The sequence below is a fragment of the Lissotriton helveticus genome, chromosome 7 (assembly GCF_964261635.1).
Source record: "Lissotriton helveticus chromosome 7, aLisHel1.1, whole genome shotgun sequence".
Classification (NCBI taxonomy): Eukaryota; Metazoa; Chordata; class Amphibia; order Caudata; family Salamandridae; genus Lissotriton; species Lissotriton helveticus.
The window spans coordinates 1002181833-1002203865 of record NC_136068.1 but is presented as its reverse complement, the minus strand read 5'-3'; positions in this window follow the sequence as shown (position 1 = coordinate 1002203865).

Sequence of the window (22033 nt, the reverse complement as noted above, 5' to 3'; positions counted from 1 at the left end):
TGGGTTTATTCTAGGGTTGTGCTGTTTTGGCGGGTGGGGTTGGGTGCTTTCAAAGTGCACAATTAGCAAAACTTGTTATTGAGTGAGAAGTCGCCTTGCACATTGCTAAATGATATTGAACGAAGGGCACATTTCCATATCGCCTCCTGTGTATCGACGCATATGCATCCAACCTCTTCTGTGCTAGAGCATTCAACATGGCTGCCACCGCAGCCTAGGAAGCCTTGAGAAGGGATGGAGGGGGCAGGGGACCACAGATGCTGGCGCTCCTTCTTAGGACGATAGGATTCAATTAGCAGCCATGCCAGCTGATAGGGAGTCGAGGCTAGGAAAGCTTCGGAAATGAAACAAGAGCGATAGCATCAGACACAGTGGGTCACAGAGGCTCTAATTACCAGCAGAACTCATTTCAGATAGCGCCCTGAAATTGAATGCGCCCTTTTATTTGTGTTCTGTTTTAAGAGCCAGGGAAGGGAGCCAATGCAGTTTTACAGAAGAGAGCTCTGAGCTGACTCAGCTCGTAGAGATCTCACGTTGCTTCACGTCATCACTGCTGAGAAATTCAGCTTGTGCTGACTTTTTAGCACAAATCGCTTGAACTTGTGATCCTGCATTTAAAGGGGAAAGTGAAGAATTTAAGTTTTGGAATGCAAGTGATAAAAACTCAGAAGACAGGACCTCCTGCTGTTGAGATGGAGATTTTTAGATCGCTGCAGGTCTGTTCAAGTGAGTGGAGTTGAAAACCCAAGCCTGACCCGCTGGTGTCGTTGTGATGGAACAGGTTGAGCTTCCCTACCCCACAGGCCCGGACTGGTCGTTGTGGGCTGGGCACCGGGCAATCCCCCGGTGGGCTGCATGGGTGGGGGCCGGTTTGGGGCCGCTGGGGGCCGTTTTTGTTACAGGGCCGTTTTTGCAGCATATCTGGGAATGCATCAAAATCCATGAGTGGATGTGAGGGAATGCCCACTCTCTGCCCATGGAATGCCTTCCCAGTGCAGTGCAATGCAAGCAGCGATTTGTGCTTGCTTGCTTTACTCTGGATTTACTAAGCCACATAACGCCACGCAAGGTGGCTTTTCGTGGCTTAGTAAATATCACTTAAGCACTTGAGTCGCCTTGCGTCACCTTGCGTGATGCAAAGTCTAAGCAAGGAATTAGTAAATCTGGGCCGAAGTTTTAAGAGCAAAGATTTACTTTGCAAATGGGAGTGAAAGTACAGATCCACAAATTGATGTCAGTCAAATAGAAATTCAGTCAAACCGCTAAGCCCGAAATACAAAGAATCATGAACTCAGGAGAGTACAGAGACAAAACTGACAGAGATTCAGCTTCTAAGAGTGGGGAAAGAACTTACTTATTTGTAAAATTACACACTGTTACAGGATTTTAAACAAAAGGGTCTTATATTCACGGCATTGGTACAGGATTCGCAGGTCTATGACCAATAGAAACAAAGCACCGAGAAACATTTGCAACAGAATACATTTGAAGATTTTCTCACTGTGCACTACATGGGATTCTGTGCTCACAGCATCGGGTACCTGGGGATAGAACTGTTATATAGTATGTTATTCAGTCTGGGACGGCTAAACTCAACCTTGTGAAATCACATTTCGTTCCCTACTGTCAGCATCGTCTTTAACCTGCTCCTTGGAGCCTAGTAATTCTTAATTTTAGCAGAGAATGAAACAGCAAAGTTAATCACATGGTGTAGTGCAACATAATGTTACAGATGGACAACAGAGGCTAAGTTAACCTGGTTCATTTAAGGCACAATTTCGGAGATTAACAATATTTTTATTTTCTGAGTTTTTGTGTTCTCAATGCCATTACTGAATTAAGAGGAAAACCATTTTTATGTGTGTCCTACGTGTGAACCTATTTATAGCAGCATAAACTAAATCAATACACATTCAAGTAACATTAAAGACCTTATGTACAACACACATTTACTGCACAGAGCTGAAAGTTTGCACTCTTCCTACCATGTTGTCACATGCTAAAACACCTCTGCCCAAAGCCCCCATAGTGAAAAGGATTAGGGGGAAATTTCCCAGAGTCCTCCTAATGACGTCCGGTCTACCCCACCTGGCGGGTCAACATACCCCTGTAGCTAAGGAACTCAAAAATTATTAGTAGGTGGGCACATAAACTTGTCCATCCATGCCTTCACTGGCTTTTCCATTAGCTCAATGGATCGACAGTTATAAAGAAGCAGGTTACTAATGGCACCATTCTCCAGCTGCCCACGTTTTGTCATGACCTTCCAGACCTTGCATGTAGAACCTCATAACTTAGGCATAGGCCGGCCATGGAATTTTACCCTGGCGACCACAAATCATTCCATAGCCTCTTCCCGACAAAACCCCCTTCTATAGGCATAAAAAAGCAGTTTTACAGTTGCCCACCACTTAGTCAAGTGGGGCGTAAGGACCGAATGGCCATGGCATGTACCAGAAGCCCACCACTGAGGCCTCTGTTGAGATCCAACAAACCGCTGCTTCATTCCCACTGGTATGTGTTATCACATGCCAGTCAAAGCAACTTCATCTCACCCAACCACCAGCAAGAAACCTGATTTAGAAGAATGATGTACCACTGGTAGCAGCTAGACCATCACCACCATTTCTTTATCATGGCGTGGGCCACTGGAATTATGCAGCAGCGGATGACCAAATTATGTGACAGGAAGGACCAAAAAAGGAAGGAATTGATTAGGCCAAAAAGGCAAATTATGCAGAGTAATGAGGTACATTTTGTTATAGTATTACTTCATTCTTTTGTCACTTTTAGGTCGAGCCTACAGCGCTTGCACTGCAGGATGATCTGTAGTATGTACTTTGTGGGCTCTGGAGTATTACTGCAGGACTTGTTTGCTTCCACTTTTTTTACTTTCTAGTTAGGGACTTTTTTCTTTTTAACAGCTGCTCTTGACATGTGCGAATGCTTCTTTCTATTTCACTTTCTGCTCAGGAACTATGTGTTTATTCTGAAAAGCGCTTAACAATGTACAGGCTGGATTCATGGCTGCCGTGCTTCCTTTGCTGTTTGATAGCCTGCTCTCTCTTCTTCCCATCTCTCAGGATCCCCTGGTTTCTTTTTGTTATTTGTCCCGCATTCATTGTAGCATAGACCTTCTTCCAAGCCCCTCATGCGACCTTCGCTGGTGGTGGAATGTTTAAAGCTCAACCCTCAGGGAGAGCAGATGACGAGACCCCAGCCACGCCTGTTACCACTACCCGGGTATAGCACCCAGTGCAGCTCAAGCCATAGGAGCACCAGCGCTACCATGCCATGTTAAATACTATTATCAAGTTTAGAAAAATTGCTCATGTTTCAGAAACATCAGAAATATGTCATTAATTTAATTTTAACAGTAAAGTATGGAAGCCGTTAAGTGTTTCTTGAAGGTCTGACTCTACAGTGTCTGTGCCTAGATTATTGCACACACTCTTATTGAAGAGGGTGACCAGGTGCTCTTGTTCCAAGTCCCTTCTTTATGTTGATTGCACATTAATATCTGTCAGCAGTAGCAGTTACACAAGTGAAACGCCTTTAACGGGAAAACACGCCATGGACGGGAGGTTGGAAGGAAAACCCAGCCTGCCATACACCTATGTGTCTAGGAGCTTTTCCCCACCATCTCTCTGCAGCACTGTACCCCGCCAATCAAAAGTGCTATTAGAGCGCCAAGTCACCTGTCACACTGGCAATCATTGCAAAATGCAATTTCGTTGGAAGTGAGGAAGTTAAACTTAGTGATTGTAGCCTAAGCTTGATACCACAGATAGCCGGGATCGCTTACCACACAAAACAAAACATTCATGCTTCCTACAGGCCCGTGCGATAGTAGTTTATCCTGTCCAGCTTAAAACATTTTTTATCTGCATTCTGGCATCAGTTGCTCTATTTGTGCCTTTTTGAGAACTACAAGTGTTAGCATGCAAAGAAAAATAATAGAGCTGCTCGTGCTTACACCTATGAATCTACAGAACTCTGCAGAGGAGGTGGAGTGTAAGGGGTGGGGCTCCAAAGTACACCCACCTGGAAACTGCTACAGGGGTTCTGACATCTAATAACCCAGCTAGCGGTTAAACCTTACTAGACAGCGTATGTGCTGCCTTTTGCAAGACATGTTGTAGCTCATCAAAAAGATTGGAACCCGCCCTTGCCAATGGAGCTGCCATTCCTTGTCACTCATTTGCATGCTTATTATTCATGTCACAATTTGTCAATCTTGTTTAATAAGGTCGTTCAGTTAGACACAATCTCATCTTAATTATAGATAAGGTAACAAAAAGGCTTACAACACTTTTTTTTAAATATAACTTTGCTACATGCTGCACACACTCCACACTACTCTGCAACGTAGCTTAAATACATCAGCAAAGCCAATAACTCTGGCTATATACTTATATAAGATCCCAAATGTGAGACCAATTGGTTTCGGACAATGCTTGTTGAACCTGATAACTCTGTCTGGGCAAAGATTTAGCCACATTAGACCCAGTCTATCAGGTCAATAAAGCAATAAGCAATTGAAAGATGACCATTCAACCTTTGCGAAGTGCCTTACACTGCACAGGACTCATGTTTCCACATTTTTCATATCTTTTTTATCCCTTTGAGCAAGAAACACATTTTTTCGTTAGAACCTAACATAATGCAGCAGATCATAGATTCTTTGGCAAATTCAACGAATCCACAAATATGGGGCAAATGTCATGGCTGCAGAATTTCATAATAAAAGTTACCCTGCATGTGGACTATTTACAATCTGTATTTTGTAATATGTTTAGCAGTGCTACAATAGTAGTAATAATATATTACAAAATGCTATCCACATACCTATGTGCACAGATCTACAACTCTGCTTCTCCTATCTTTTCTGTCTGGGGCTAACAGCCTCAAATGAGATCTCTGCCACATAAGTATACTTTTTAGTAGCTAATGTGAGAGGGACAGAGGGGAATGGCTGGAAAAAGGGAAATACTTAGAACTAAAGGGGAGACACTGAAGGTGAGTAAGGAGGTGCTTTGTGAAGGTTAGAAGGTGTGAGGGAAGGGCATGCACCCACCCACCCACAAAAGAGTAAGCCTATTGCTATTCACAAACTGCCCTTCTATACTTACTTCAGCCAAAAAGGACCCATAACAGTCATAAATGTATTTCAGCTCAATGCTGCGGCACGTTCAGCATTCCATCTGGGCAGGCACTGGTACTGTAACCCCCTCCCATAAAAGTAATAAAGCTAGAGATTTAAAATAAAACCCACTGGAATTATTGTTAAAATAGATTATATTACTTAAACTATTTATATAAGAAAAAAGTTTTTAATCTTACTAGATTGTCCATAAACAAAACATAATTATTACTTTAGTTTAAAAAAAGTATTAATTTTTTAAAGTGTAAAAATGTAAGTGTTGAAATGGGGGTCTCTAGTTTGCAGTGGCTTGCACCCTGCCCAAGTAGGGACCCTTATTCTATTCAGGGTAAGGGGATTACACAGCTAAGATAACTCTTGTCACCCCCTTGGTAGATTGGCACGATCAGTCAGGCTTACCTCAGAGGCAACATATAAAGCATTTGTTCAAACACACAAAGAAGCACAGTGAAAACACTACAAATGGATACCACGCCAGTTTAGAGAAATAACCAATATGTATCTTAGTAAAACAAGACCAAAACGACAACAATCCAACATACAAAAGTAAAGATATCACTTTTAAACAGTTCCTAATAGTTCAGTCCATAGGAAACTATCGATGCGTCACTTTTATCACAAAGTACTTGGGATGCATCAAAATCAAAGACAAAAATAGGCGCAGGGAAGTTGAGGCACCAGAAAAGCAAAGCGGTGCATTGGTTCATTACTCACAGGGGAGGTGATGGGTCGGTTCCTTACTGCCAGGGAAGGTGATGTGTCGGTTCCTTACTGCCACATGGGGTAGGTGACTCATCGGTTCCTTACTGTCAGGGGAGGTGATGCGTCGATATCCAGACATGTGGCTTCGGTTCCTTACTGCTGGGAAATGTCAATGAAGAACTTGACGCCCAGAGATGATGCGTCAAAAATCAGGATGCACTGGGTCAATGCGGCGGCTGCCAAACAGGTGTTGCATTGATTTTCACCCACAAGCAGGTGATGTGTTGATTTTTTTAGCCATACAGCTGGGCCTGCGTCGGAGTCAGAGCGAGTGCCACGGATGTTGGTGACACAAGGCTCAGGACTCAGGCTGTGGAGATCTCTTATCCGCACAACAGGCACTGCATCGATTCTTCGGCTGCACCGCAATGATGCATTGGTTTTTCAACTGTACAGTATTGCAGTGGCAGGAAAAATAGATGCTGTAGGTTTGAAGCAAGGATTGTCTTCAGTCCTTTGCAGCAAAGCCACCTCCAACAGCCTAGGACTGGAATTGGCACCAGTTGGAAGGTTAGAACACCAAGCAGAGGAGTTCTGGGGCTGCAGCTGAAGTCTTTGATGGCCCTGAGACTTTTTAACAGGAGGCAAGCACACTCAAGCCCTTGGAGAACCTTGGCAAGCAGGACATAGAAAGCAAAAGTCCAGTGCTTTCACTGATTAAGACAGAAGCAGCTAACAGTAGGCCCGCACCACACAGCAACAATGAGAGCGACTGTTCCCCTTCACCAGCTAATCTTCTTTGCTGAATGTCCTATTAGTCCAGAAGTGTTCTGAAGTTATGGTGTCACAGCTTCAGTACTTAAAACAATTTGTTCCTTGGAAGTGGGCAAACTTCACAGGAAAGTCTTTGTAGTGAACAAGACCCCACCTTTCCCTGACTTTGCTGCAGACACATTACAGGGGGGGGTGGAGACATCTTTGTGTGAGGACAGGCACATCCATATTCAGGTGTCAGTGACAACTCCTCCCACAGCTCTTGCTCAGGAAGACCCATCTGCCTGGTGATGGGACATCAGGATAAGCAGGGCACGCCTCAGAATGGTAAAGCAAGAGAATGCCCACTTTCTAAAAGTGGCATTTTCAAAACACACAATTTAAAAACCAACTTCACTAAAACATTTATTTTTAAATGTTGTGATCAGGGACCCCAAACTCCACGTCTTTGTCTCGTCCCAATGGAAAGTTATACTTGTAAGATGTTAAAACTCACCTCCACAACAACCTGGGGAGAGATAGCCCTGGGAATAGTGAAAAACAAAATAGCAGTATTACACTATCAGGACATTAAAACACATCAGATAATGTCCTATCTTTCAAATACACTGCACGCTGCCCAGGGGGCGGCCTTGGGCCTACCGTAGGCATACCTTAGGTGTGGTAAAAGGTACGCTTTGGGCCTGCCACTTGATGACATGGCAGTTAATATTCTGCACTCATAGACTGCAGTGGCAGGCCTGAGACATGTTTGCAGGGCTATTCATGTGGGTGGCAAATATGCCAATGATGGATAACCAATTATAATCACAATTTACCTAGGGAGCACTTGCACTTTTGAACTGATCAGCAGTTCTAAAACCAGAAAAAAAATTAAATGCAGCCCACAGTCAAAAACAGGAGGTCAAAAGCAAAAAAGACATTACTTTTAAATAATGTTGTATATCACTTTTATTAGTTTTAATGTGTATCTTAATTTGTTTTACTTTAAGTGAGCTTTTTAAACAATTAAACATCAGAAAATTTGTATTTTAATTTAATTTAATCTTCAAAAAATTCACATCTTAATTTAAAATTATGTTATTAGTCATGTACCATATTTTATATTGTTCTACATTTAAAATAAATGTATACAATTCATTGACATTAATGTTTAAAATAAAAATATTTTTTCAAATTAAAAAAAATAAATTAGCTTTACATTTTCCCAACATCTTACCATAGGGTGATCTCTGCCCTTATTGCAAGGTCTCTGCCAAGTTTGCGGAACATCCAATATAGCTGTAAATCCCTTCGAGTATTTTCCGGACGCATTTGATGTTTTTACTGACTCCACTACCTATTTTAGGGGTTGGGACATGTAAGTCTACACTTTTGAGTAATTGTACACTTGTAAGTGGGGAATAGCCAAAAGTAGTAAAGTTGCTCAAAAGTGTTATGAGTAAATTCATTTGTGGTAAATCTACCTCTGTAGATTTACCTTTATGAATAGGCCAGAGTATGATCATTTATATGCACAACAAACATTATTCTGCATCATCAAGTGCAAGTAACAGCAGTTTCTTTAAATTGCTCTCTGCACATCTTTGCAAAATGACCTCTCCCCTTACACTTGTAGGACTTTTAATTTAATACAGTGCACTTTCTCCTGTACTCTAAATATTATTCACCACAACGTCCACAGCATAATTTTGAGATTTTCTTTTGTCATTTCTTTTCTCTGGTCTATTTTTTTCCCTTATGTTTTCTTAAGGTCTAATTTTTTCCCTTATGTTATCTTAATTGTATTTGTAATCTACCTCTGTTTTCCTTTTAACCATATTGAGCCTCACCACAAGTGGCTTCTTATTTTTGATGGGGCCGCTAAATTAAGCCACTGGCCCCATCAGAATTATCTGCAGAAACATTGGTGGTCCAGAACTGAAACAGCACATCACACCATCCAATCTAAATAGGGCAGATGGTCTGATGCATCTTCACCGACGGTCCCAACTCCAACGGGCCATCAATACAGGGTTTCTGATATTGGAGCTAGCAGGGACACCACCGTCAGAAGCAGTGGCATAGCAAGGTCAGGTGGTACTAGGTGCAGAAAATTTCTTGTCACCTCCGGCTTGATAAAATGGCAAAAATATGTGTTTAAAATACATATTTATGGCACCCCCTCAGTGATGATACCGGGGGTGACCTGCACCCATGCACCCCCTTCCCACGCCACTGGTCAGAAGCAAGACTGTCTCCTGATTCACAAAGAGCGAGCGAACCCCACATTTGTGGCATAGAACGCTGTCCTTAAAACTCATAATCAGGCCCTTAGTTGGCCAGTCTACCCAGCCTTCTATTTTGGTAGTTGTTAAGGGGATTTCTTAGTTTATAAGCAATAACCAGTATGCTTCGCTTTATCTCTCTTTCTATGATTGGTGAATTGGCTCATAGCCAAAATAATAGCTATTTATTATCCCTTCATGCTTTTAAACTTTGTCATTTTTAGTTGTTGGATTTTAATAACTAGCTTATTTTTCCACCTGAAGGCTCCAGGTTTTGCACCCCTCATTTTTACGGGTACCCACCACTCTAAGAACTCAACCGTTAATGGTTTTTGGGGAATTGGAGAACGGGTGATGGGCTGGGCCGTCTTAGCTAGCTTATGGCTAATGATATCTCGTCCCCAAAAGCAGGTGCTTAAAGGCGATATGAGGACTTGAGCACATATTTCCTGATACTTTTATTTTGCTTTCAGTATTACCAGGCACTTTTTGTGTAGCATCTTGAACTTTCTGCCCTACTTTGTGAAACGTCACATCAATGCTGACGCTGCATTCTAATTTTATGATTCTTGTAGATAACTTTTCAGTTTGATTTGTAATAAATATGACCGAATGAAAAACCTCACATGACAGTTGTCTGAATATTTTCAGAGCAGGCAAAGGGTAGAAAGTGTCATCGAGTTCGCTGCCTGAGAGCCTTGTGTGCCACTGTCAAGGAGTTGAACAGAATGTTTTGGCTTAATAGGAGCCACTGTTTGTCCGTAATATTGGAGCTAATAATGTCACATTGGTTTTATTTAGTACTGTTGCTGCTCTCCCAACTCCCCCTTCAGTATTTTGTTTACCATCTGGAGCTTGCACGAGAGAAGCAGCGAGGCCACAATGAAGGCCTTAAAAGTAATGATTCCATAACTGTATATATAACCGGGATCTCTATGCCGTCGGCAGGAGAGCTGCACTGCTGGAAGAATATTCCGCCCAGTGCCACCGCGTTTGTTTGGCCCCGGAGCATCCTTTTTCCTAAAACAAACTCCTAAATTGGGTGTTTGTTTTAGAAAAACAAAAACAAAAAAAACTATGAATTTGACGCAGAGGGAGTTCTTTTCCCTGCGAGTCACTGAGATTGTGTTCTTCCCTGCGCTAGGCTGACAAATACATTTTTCGATGGCCATTCAAGCCTAAATACAGTGTGACAAAAATCTCTGTCACCTGGAAATCCAGTTGGAGAGGGCTTTCCAGGTAAAGCTTTTCTGCTAGTAGATCCATTGCACAAAGAGGGAGTGAGGGTTACAACACACGGCTTATACCCCAAATGATGAATAGTAATGCGATGCAAAGGCTTGATGGGCTTTCTAGGTGACTCAAAAGTCATCCCATCTGTTTATGCCCCAGTCTACCCTTAAAATCCCAGTTTCCATAACCACCAAACGGTCACATGATGTACTAAAGATGCATATATAGAGCAAGTGATATGACTCGTGCCTAAAAGATATATATATTCAGCAGCCACCACCCAAAAATGTGAACAGGTAACTCACAAGTTCTTAGTGAGCCAGAACTACACCCTATAATACTGCAGTGCTGATGAAGCCAGGTGAGGCCCTGTCTGTGGAAACCCTCGGACATATTCTCAAGGACTTATTGACGATTTATCAGCACTTTAGCACTGCAAATGTGGCAATAGAGTCAGCGCCCTATTCTCAAACTGGTGCAAACGGCCGATATCGCCAGTTTTCCAGCAATAGCTGCCGCAAAAAACATCGCCACGGATGAAAGCGACATTACAAATACATAAATCAACAATACGAAAAGCTCAGCCAACGCGTTCCGTTCCCAACGGGGAACTTCATCAGGGCAACGTGTGGATTCAATTAACTGCATATGCTGCGGGAACTCCCCAATACAATTCCATATTCCAAAAGTCAGTATTCAGAAACCTCTTGGATAAAGGGTGACAATGGTCAAGCTTCCTTATAGTCACAAACGTAATCTGGTACAGTGTATTGCACTTGGACAAACCGGAATGCTTACAGTAATCCTGCATAAAAAGACAGTAACAGAAGTTGTGTGGTCGTAACCTTCGTGGGAAAGAAAAGGAAGGTTACGACCACACAAACTTCTGTTACGGTCTCATTATGCAGGATTTATCATACCTGTAAGCATCACAGTTTGTATCAGCTTGATACCCCTGCACCTTCACTTCTCCAACACTGGAGACCAGGCAAGGGAACTACGCCATAGCTGGCTTCACGCACCTGTTGGGGGCAATTGACTGCACACATGTACTACTTGTGCCTCCTGCCGACACTGTACACAATCACGCACCAGAAACCACACGCATTCCATCAATGTGCATGCAAAACTGGACCAGCCGGGCCTGTTTACCAATGTCGTTGCAAACTTCCCAGGCAGTGTGCATGATTCCTACATCTTCCGCAAGTCCATCACCAACCAGCGCTTTCAGGATGGCACCTATGGAACTGCACTGCTCATAGTTAAGTACCAACTGAACAAGTGACTCAAGTGATAACATTTAACATCACTGAAGGTGACATTTGTTACAATTTAACTTGCGACCCAACTATCATCAGTAAATGTGCTCAGATTCGCCTTGACAAAAATACATCCCCTATGTCTTGGCAGGAAAAATGTTTATGTCAACATAGACACGACAATGTTTGTGCAAATGTGCAAAATAACATGGTGTGCAAAAATGTAGTATCTGTTGCCAGTCATTTCAGGCATGTCAAGTTGTCTGTAGGGTGGCTATTCTCATCTGGGAATGCGACTTGTACATATATTCCAGTGAATATCACAGGTGGACCATGTGCCTTTACAAGGTTAAGTCTCATGATGTTTCCGTTAGATCCATCATGTCATGCTGGAAATGCGAGAGAAGCGGTTCAGCTTGATTAACATTGTAATTCAGAAGTGCCTTTATTATACAAGTCTGAATATATTAGTTTGGCTGCTTCAATAGTAAGTATTCCAGGCCTAGCAATTTATAATTCTAGGGCCGTTAGTGAATTAGCATGTCTTATGGTGAAAAATATTAATCATACATCGAGTGCCTTAACAGAATTTTTGTTGCGTGCCGGGGACATGAAAAGCAATATTGCAGAACAGAGCCTCCATTGAATATTTGCTCTTGAAACATGATCATGGATATTCAGACTTTGGGAGAATGTGTTGCTTCAATTTTCAGATCATTCTAAGTCAATTCAATCCCACATTGATGCTTTAAACAAGTTAGCTAAGGATGTCAAGCAGGATGTAGAAAAGGGGTGATGGGATTGGTTGTTTGGGTGGTTGCCAGATTTTTGGTAAACTTCGCTCTGTTCTAGGTGGTATAGCATTAGCAATATGTATTCTACTATCTCTATGTTGCTGTATTCAGTGTGTGCCTAGTCTCTTATCTATGCTTCACCCCCAAGTGGCTGATTTGAGGCCAATATGTTATAGTAGTCATTGGTCAAGGGATGGACTGTTATAAGTTCATGTTATGTTACATGCTTTCCACCTTATTATACTTGTGCTTTCATACGAGTTATTGCTTAAATGCAGTTTTCTGTTCGTAGTTATTTCTTTAGTTGGAGGTTCAATTTCTTGATGTATGTTAATGGTAATAGTCGATGGTCATGGGATGGAATGTAGTAAAAGAGCCACTCTTGTGGTTGAGCACCCTGTGATGACCGTCAACTACCACCATCTTAGACTGACTTTAGTGTGTTATTATATCCTAGCCTTAATGTAGGACGGCCTTGTATCAGTGGGAGCCATAACAGAGTAGAACAGTATATTATATCATAAGTGCTTCCTATAGATTTCGACATGGCCTCATGTCATTTTGCTCTGACTTTACTTTGCTTCACGGAAGTGCTTACTATTGGCTTTGACATGGCCTCATGTCATCTTGCTTCCTGACTTTACTTTACTTTTGCATGCACAGCATTGCTTCAAGGTCCTTCTGCTCCTCACTAGTTTTTCGTACCTCACCGACCTGAGTGAACTGGATAATATCTGTAACATGTGCAACTCTGCCTCGAAGTCAAAATACAGAGGCTTGGCCAGCCACTGTCTTGGCCTTGACGCAGACTGGTACCAGCCAGCTCAGTTTTTTCCAATGAGAAAGGGGCAGGGTTTTCTAGAAGCTTTGTCCCATGTTGAATAATGGTATTAAAGCTAGGAGCTTTCATAGGCCAGATGGAAGTTCACCACAGAATAGACGTATTGCTGTGGATTGGTGCTGGAACTTGGGTCCCGAGCATACTCCTTCCTGGGCTGTTGAAAAGGACTTCCTACAGCTAGAGTTGGCAAGGATGTTGCAGAATCAGTAGGTGAGGTGTTGCTAACCACACTCTCTCTCTTTCTCTCTCGCTTGTATTTATTTTCTATTCTTTGATACCTTTGTACGAATTGCATTATATTTCAATCGTTTATTTTAATTATTTACTTGATATGTGGGAGTCTGCCATGATGGATATATTCGGCCTGTCTTTTTAAAAGGTTGCAATAATAAAATGATATATGTTATTTTACCTACATTTGGGTGTGTTTTCTTACCTCGCCTTAAGGAAGTGCTGATTTTTGCCTTGCCTTTTGGGGGTGTTGGGTTAGGGTGTGTTCTTTTAGCGAAAAGCAAATTCATAACAGTGGCCTTGACCGGCGTATGTCGTGAATAAATAGCCCGGGGCCATGGGTGTGGTTCAGTTCAGGGATGGCCACCAAATTAACTACTGCATGTGTCTCTGTGTCCACCATATCCTGTCCAAAGGCCTACACACACATGGCCGACCACCTTGAACGGCCAGATTCACACTGGAGATGAGGTGGCTACGTCCCCAGCCAACCCGCGCACATCTCGTCATCGCATACAGGGTATTTTCTGCCAGGGAGGCGCCCCCACCCAGCCATGAGGCTACCGCCGTGACCGGTGCTGCCTGTGCGATTATGTGCCCCTGCTGCACCCCAGCCATGATTCCCAGACCCGTCCCTGCCCAGCGATGTCTGGCCACCCCTGCGTACCCAGGCCTCAATGCTCACCTGCCACCACAGCATGTCTCTAAGAGGGCCCACCACGTGCCAGTGCTACCTCCGTAGCCGATAATTGGATTCCTCGCCACAGGCCCCCAGCGCACCCTGCGCACCGCACCACGGAGTCATGTGTGTTCTGCCTGCTGCCTTCGGCGTACACTGCGGTCCAGCAGGGCTCTCAATACAAATTGAATCTTGATGGCGTATTGAGGTCTATGCATCATCACAGGCTGCACACCTGCTCAGCTCTTCAGGTGCCCCAACCTCAGTGCAATGCAAGTCATCGTCCCGTGGCGGTAGGCCCCTACCAGCCGCAGTGCATCGGGTGCCACTAACTCTGTGCAACGCAAGTCATCTTCCTGTGGCAGTAGACCCCTACTGGCCACAGTGCATTGGGTGCCACCAACTCTGTGCCACGCAAGTCATCATCCCGTGGTGGTAGTCCCCTGCCGGCTGCAGTGCATCAGGTGCCACCAACCCAGTGTGCCACAGGTCATGGACCCTTTATGATTGAGTCTTGTGGTGCGGACGCCATCATGTCGCCTCCAGGAGTGGGGAATGTGATGTGGTAGGCCCCTTTTATTGGCAGGGTCGCATGTCCTGTGATGCCTGTGCTGGGTAGGTGTGTTGTGGGTGTAAACCAGCCCTCAGGGAGTGGCTGTGGCATGCTGACAATTAGACCAGTGATCAGCAGATCACTACTGGGCTGACCTGGGACATGTAGCTTTGTTCCCCCCTGTAAGCGTGAGCGTAGTGGACTGGTGTATACCAGTCCAGTGTTGGCGTGTGAACAATGAGCCTGGGGCTCTGGGCGTGGTTCAGTTCTGGGCTAGACAAGTAAGTAACTACTGAGTGTGTCTCTGTTGTAGTGTCGCCACCACCCGGACCGCAATCGGCAATGTTGCACCCTGTGACCCACAACATGAGCAACATAGATGTAAGGGGGAATAACTGACCCTACATAAATCCATACTTTAATACTTGAATGATCATAGACATTACACATCTGTGTGAATTTGAATGTTTTATTCACCTTAAGTGGAGTGTAGAAGCTGAAGCAGTACAGGGCCATGCAAACCTGAATTCACATTTATGCACCATGGAGGGCCAGTTAGAGTCCTTTAGGGAATGACAAGTTCATCGGTAGAGGAAGAGTTCAGTCCGCAATCTGATTGCTGTGTCATTGGTAACCAAACAGAATATGGAAGTCCATGTCGAGGTCCAAGGTGAGTGTCGAAGAGTGTATCGGGGTACATTGGAAGGTGATAATGCAGAGGGCAGAACCAAGCAGAAACAGGTCATATGGCGGAGATGAATGCTACTGCATCCTTCTTACCACTAAGTAAAAATCATCTGCATCTTAGTCATCTGATATATCATGTGCTTAACATATGGGTGATGTTTTGTCTGCATCACTGTGTGGCATTGAGACATCAGTGGCCGGGGTGGATTGTCTGCAGCACTGTGTGTCACTGACACTTCAGCGGGCGGAAATGTTGATGGAGTAGTAGCAGCAGCAATCATCCGCGCCCGGCCTTGTGGCAGCAATGCCATGATGGAGGTCTGTAGGGCATGGAAGAACCCAGCTACCTCTCGCTGGTGTGCAGCTGTGGCAGACATACTTTCAGCCTGCATGCGCTCCATGTTCTCCATGATCTTCCACATGCGTCCCAACTCCCGGATGACATCACTGGAGCCACTCTGACTTAGCAGTTGTTCTTGTCTCAGAGTCAGGACTCCAGCAATGTCTGTCATGGATCATTGGAGAGAATGGAGCAGACTGTGGGTGTCCGTTAGGGACTGTGAGTGGTCCCTGATGTGACTTATACACCCATGTATGGAATTTAGTTTGGCTGCCATAAGCTCGAACCCCACCCACACCTGATCAGCCATCTTCTCCTGGCACCCCAACACACGGAGTTGGAAGGCTATGTGCTGTTCGTGGGAGTCCTGGGAGGCAGCTGTCCTTCCTGAGTGTGGTCTGTGCAGGGGTGAGGTCTCTTCGATGCAGCTGGGCTGCCCTGCTCCTGGAGTTGGGGTGCCGAAGCTGTCCATGAGGTCTTGGAGGGCGTCATTGTCGAAGGTGTGGAAGTCCTCTTCGTCATCAGTGAAGAGATGTTCGGTCTGCTCTGCAGGAGATGTTGATGTTCCCTCTGTAATGTGAAGGGGAGAGGCAGTTTAACATTATGTTCACATGTATGTTGCGCATTGTACAAGTTTACATACAGACTGCATGACAATGTACATGGTGTCTGTTTGGGAGGAGCTGCCTATTTGATGCAGGACAGTGTACATTTCGACAACATCACAGATGTGTGTTTGTACTTGTACATTATCATCTCACATTTCTCTGGTATGCCAAATGTGATTGTTCTGTTTTCTGCAGACAAGCGGCACCAGTTGTGTCCTCTGTTCTGTTGTGAACGTGTTGCAGCTTGTACCACATTGTTGTCAATGTTGATGTGATCTAATGTTATGTGTGTGTGCTGCATTGTGGAAGAGTCGCACCTGCAGCTCTGATTTTGATGGCCCTTATTCCTTTCAGGCGGTGTGCCTTTGACTTCTGTGCTTATACAGTGGTGAGATGTTGCATACTTGGGTACATTAGGCTCTTAGTGGGAGTTGGGAGTCTGGAGCATAGTTTGTCCGCATATGTCTAGTTGACGTCAGGGTTTGTTTGTGCACGTGGATGTGTCAGAGTGTGATCTGCTCCTTTATGGATGTGGTCCACACTCAGCCACCTCAGTGTTGTGGTGTGCAACATGTCATGATATATTGACAGCAGCCAAGCTATTCGTCATGCAGTGTCACTTGCATTGTCAGTGTGGCTCACAGACACGTCGCTTTGCTGGGTTTGGCACATTTGCATGGGTTGGTTGTGAGATTGGTGATGTGTGGAAAGGGCCCCCTCTCGGCAAATAGTCAACGGGGGCCTACTTGCTGTTTCTAGGTGACATGATCCGGAGTCATTGTGGGTGTGTACTGTGCTATACTTAATTGTGCATGTGTGCCTTTGTGCCCATCTCCCCCGCCCTCCCTGTCCCTGTTGCTGTTGTGTCAGGTCATGTTGAGCAGTGTTCGGTCCCCCAACTCCTGCCACTGTCTCCATACTGATGACTGTGGACACCAGTTCCTCCATCTCATCCAGCTCCTCATGCGGCGCTGGACTCCCACCTCCAGTATGCATTGCTGCCTTCTGGTTATTATAGAGTTTCTGCTTGGTTTTGCACTTCACATATTTCCAGCGCCTCTTGACCTCTTCCATTGTCCTCCTAAGCACTCCGACTGCATTCACCTTGTCCATGATGGACTGCCATATTCCATTTTTTGTTGCCAATGACACATTGGAGGTGATGAACAGTAATTGATAGTGTTCTATCACCTCCATTATCAGAATCCTGTTTTTCTCCTTCCCCTTGCCCTTCCCTGACCCGAGGTCCCAGGCTGGTTTTCCGTGGGGCTTGTGGGGTTCTGGTTGCCCTCTGTACTTGCTCCGGCTCCCTCCATTGTGTTTCGCAGTTGTTTTGGTTTTGTTTGTGGTTTTTTTTCTGCCTTTATAGTGCTTTTTCCTGCCTGACATGTGTGAATTGCAGGCCTGGCGCAGCTTATCGCTGATTTTTTTTATTGCGGTTGGGCCCACCACCACTTTTTTCACTTTTGGCTTTAGGTTTTTATCACCGTCACAGTAATTGTATTGCGGACATTTCACGCGGTATCGGGAAACTATTGCATGTGACCGCCGTGTTGTGAATAAGCTGTTAAAATAGAGTTTTTTTCCCGTGAAAACGGCGATATGAAGAATTGCGTTAGCCTATTTTGGTGATGATTATCACGCGTTCTTTAGAATATCCCCCCTGTGTTTACCACACTGCTAAATCATGTGGGGGAACTGCGAGGTCACTGAGTGGTGCAAACGTCAACTTTTAAATGACCGCCATAGCTGCTTATATGCGTTACACCTCACACAATAATGATGCATGGAAGTGATGGCCAAGAATACTGTGTCACCTCATCATTGAATGTGTGTGAGGCTTGGATTTGCTATCCTTCTTCTTCTCCCGGAGACACCTATGCCTACCTTCTGCTTGATTCTATATGATTTTGAAGTTCTGTATTCGTTTTAGAATTATTACAGCTATTTCATCTACTTACTGTGATTTCATCAGTGTTAAAGGCAGTGTGATTGTCTTTTCTAAATATTGACTTGTTTTTGCATGGTGAATCAATCCAACCAGCTGCCCATGTCTTTGTATCCCAACAGGGTTAGAAGGGATGCAGGGATATTACCTGTCAGTGGCCATGCAGGGCAGAGGCCAAACACGATGTGCATCAGCAACAGCAGGAGTGGTGCTCCTAAGTCTCCAGAGACCTTAGGCTACAGGGGGCATGGATTGACTTTTTCTGGTGGGCGTAACTGATTTGAGGGCAAGAGGCAGTGGGGACACACAGGATAGCTGTGGGCTTTGGGATCTTGAAGAAGCACGTGGGAGAAAGAGCTGAGGCCTAGTCCCATAATAAATGGACAATGGATGCTGAAGGCCAAAGAGTCTGAGAGAAGTCGATATGGAGCTAAGGAAGAGCTCTACCGGGACCTAAGAACACCTTGGCCTCACTGATTCTGATATAGGGAAGAAGACAAAAGGAGGAGATTTGAGACAAGAGGGCGGCACTGCAAGAGGGAGGATAGCAGAGTGGTGTTAGGGGGCTCCTAAATAAAAGAAGACTTAGAAGAGGGGCAACATTTTCTCTATACCAATGACCAATTTCAAACCCAAAGGCTAAATTTGGCTCATACCTCGAACAACTTGGTTCTCCGATGAATCTTTGGAGAGTTGTTAGAGACTGACTATTGTTAAGACAGATAATACCCCCCTTATGAGGACCTACAGCAAAGGGAATATTCAACAAACAACTAAAATACAAAATATAAATCGCATGAATCATATTTATATAAAATGATAGACTCTGATTACTTATCAATTTGCTTTATCTATTTCTTAACTATAAGAATGATCAATCAAACAATACAGCTGTGAATCCCAGATTTTCACATGAGAGAGAACAAGCAATTCACAATAACATCCCATTTAACGTATCATGAGTGAGTGGATAGGAAAAGAGACAAAATAGCATTGCAATAGGATCAATGTAATTATGGAGAAATCATATGAACCTAGAAGAACATTAGCACAGCATGCAAATAGTCAGAAGAGCTAACCCTCAGGGCATAAGGGAAATCTGGGGCAACCTCACAGAGTAAAGAGGAGCAAAATAAAAGAGTCACGATTCAGACCGCTACAGCCAGCAAAATAGAAAAGGAAACAGCAACACGGCTATCTCCTCAATCACCTCGCCCAAAAATGTCTATCAATCGCGCTTCCTCCAAATAGATTCTGACACTAGTAATTATACCCTAAATTGTTAAAGTCCATCCCTAACTTTGTTGCAAAGTCCAAGCATTTCACAGTTCTCATTGGTCCAGAAATGTAGGGTGTTAAGTCACACCATTTCCACTGCACCTGACTCTAAAAAGTTCTTTGTTAGAAACATGTTGTTGTCATCGTCCTTCAGCAGAGGAAGTTATAATATGTTCCTTCTGAAGTTCTTGCACATCTTGTAAGTCCTTGCAACATTTTGTTAGAACAGTTATTCACAAACTAAACATTTCCTGGTTCGCAAGGAAGTTCCGCAGTTATCTCCACCACATAGCGTTGAAAAGGAATCCTAAAACAACAATCATTGCGATCATTACGAAGGACAAATACATTTCTTTTTGAAGCCTAAGTTAAAAACTCTAACAGTGGATTGAGTCCTTCTCTGCAAAGAGGGCATTTTTTCTAAGAAAAAGAAATATATCTCAGGTTATTTGACCACATAAAAAAGGTTTTATTACATTATTCCTTTTAGTTTCATATTATTCTAATATGAATGCAAATATTCTCTCTCAAATGTTTTACGCAATTAGTATCACTCACATAAGGTGCTTTTATTATTAACAAATTCTAATTACTTTGTACCCTTCACATTTTTAGTGCAGCTTTAATAATTATAAAGAGAAACAAACCCCTTATAATTAGAACATGAATACTCAAATCTCTAACTTTAGTTTTCTCTGGTACTGTCTGTGCAGAAATCATTTGCGGCCTACAGGATTTATTTGTCATTTTCTCCTGCACATTTTCACAATTCTCTTTATAAATACCCCATGTTAATAGTTCTCTTGGTTAATTTCATGACTTTTATTAATAAATTACACACAGAGGGAGGTTTAATCTGAGCAGGTTTATTTTGAGAAAATCCTGCTCCATCAATCCCCCCTATAATGGCGACTTAAGCCATCATAAATCCAAAAATCCAATTATAATCTTGTGGTATATAAATAAATAATACCGGATCTAGGTTTGACTGGACATAGCAATAACAGATAGCTCAATAAATAAGAGTCAAGATTCGAGGTAGTAGGAGTTTGCAGGTTTAATACAGCATAAAGGACAGGAACAGGACAACCTGCACAGGAATAGGATGGCAGAGCCCGGCAGCTGCCGGGGCTGGATCTGGGATGAGCGCGCGCTAACTTTAATAACAGTACACAAGCATATATACTAAAACAGTTGCATTACAATACATACAATAGGCGGAGCAGTGGGTGTGGTCAATAGCAGTCGCGAAAGATAAGGGTGAAAGTGGGTGTAACAGGAGGCGTATACATAGACATGTGATGTAAACGTAACAGAATATGTCATAAATGGGGCGGAAACATGGAGGGGGCTACCTAAGGAGCCGGGACCTCTAACCTAATGGTGCGCGCAAACTGACAATGACGTGTTACTAGGAGAAGCTGGGGGCTATGAACTCTGTACTAGGAGCAGAGACTGGAGTCTGGAGAGTCAGGGCGACATGTGCCTAAACAATATCTAGTATCTGATGTTTAGAGAACATGTTGATATAAACTAAGAGTCAGGAGGGGAGAGGTTAACAGACTCTAAGACTGGAGCATGCATTATTCTACATGTAGTGCGTGTTGAAGAATATTAAATGACCATTAATACAGTATTTCTCTTACATGGAGACGTAAAGGCTAGACGATGACGGAAACTATTGATGCGATTCAGTAGCTTAGGAATGCAGAGAAGGAGGGCTGGACTGATAACTAGAATCATAACATACTTTTGGCAGACTAGCAGGCAGAGCCAGGCCGAGCCGGGCACTGTGAGGCAGGAAGTAAGTGAAGGGTCAGGAACACAGGTGGGGGCTGTATCACTCCTCAGCGAGGGCTCAGGAGACAGGAGTTGAATCTGGTGTCCGGGCCCTTTTGAGGCCTAGAAACGGGGACTTTACAATGAAATAACGTGCACACTGAGAAACGTGGCAACGTAACTTTACATAGGCCTGATATTCGTAGTATTCACGAGAACTGGGAACTGGCATACTAGGGATGGACACAACTGTAATTGCGTCTTTAATCAAACATGGGGAATACATATGCATATTAATCATGCACACATAACATAAGATGGGGAACACGTAGGGACACAGAACATGGCAAAATTTACTTTTCCACATTCCCTCCTTGTCACTACGTTTCCATCAGGAAACATCAATATTCATGATACCATCTATCATTTCATACAGTATCATTTGCTCGTCTCGAATTTTCTTGGAACTGGATTTAGAACGGGACTTGGGACTAGGAATACAAGAGGTAGCACAAATGCCGCAAATCGCAGGGCCACATTGTATACAAAGGCAACAACTGAATATGATCGCTACTGCAATACCTAGAAAGGACAATACTTTCCATCCCCAGGCGGAAATCATATTCCAGAACCAACCGGACCATGTCCAGGTGCCTGGATCTTGGTGTAACATATGGGCAATTTTATGGAGTCTGGTTATAGCTGAATAAACAGACGGCGCGTTATTAGGAATGAAAATGCAGCAACTAGATCCGATGACTCTACATGCCCCGCCCCTATCGGCCAGTATGACGTCAAGGACGAGACGATTCTGGAGCACGACAATTCTCATAAAGGATTGCTCTTCGGTTAAGTTACCTAGAGCAGAGGTAGTCTCAATCACTACTGCTTCAAGG